Raw genomic sequence first — 611 nt, forward strand, 5'->3', positions numbered from 1 at the left:
GCTGGCAAAGAGCACGCAGTCTCCTGCTGCTGAGCGACGTATTCCACACATATGTCAGTTAATCACCTTGGTTGACAGGTTGCTCAAGTCTTCAATATCTTCACTGTTTTTTTTGTCGCCTTGTGCAGTGAGTTGTTGAGAGAGAGGTGCTGAGATGCCTGACGACAGCTGCGCGTTTGTTGTTTCTCCTTGCAGTTCTCCCTGTTTTTGCTTCAGTTTTGAATTTCTTTTCGATGTACAAATATTTTATTGTCCTCTCTTCTCCAGGGATTGTCCCCTTATCTTTAGCATGTGACCTTCTTCATCCCGGATGATATTCTCTGCTCCGAAATTTACTTTCTCTGAGGATATCTAGCTCTCTTTTGATTAGTGTGAGCCTGGTACATCTTTCTGTCTTTTTTTTTTGGCGTTCTCGGTCTTTGTGGTGCATTTGTGGGAGGCAGCATACAGTTGTGTTTTTCTTTTTTATGCAATGTCACAATCTATGCTTTTTCACCGCGCTTTTGGACACCTTAGATTTGAGATGACTCTTGGTCTGGCTGCTCATTGTCCATCGTCTTGTTCTTTGTTCTCTGAGTCCATCTCTGCTTTCTCCCCTTTTCCTTCTTTTC

Source organism: Pteropus vampyrus, unplaced genomic scaffold (genome assembly GCF_000151845.1).
Source record: "Pteropus vampyrus isolate Shadow unplaced genomic scaffold, Pvam_2.0 Scaffold682, whole genome shotgun sequence".
Taxonomy (NCBI): domain Eukaryota; kingdom Metazoa; phylum Chordata; class Mammalia; order Chiroptera; family Pteropodidae; genus Pteropus; species Pteropus vampyrus.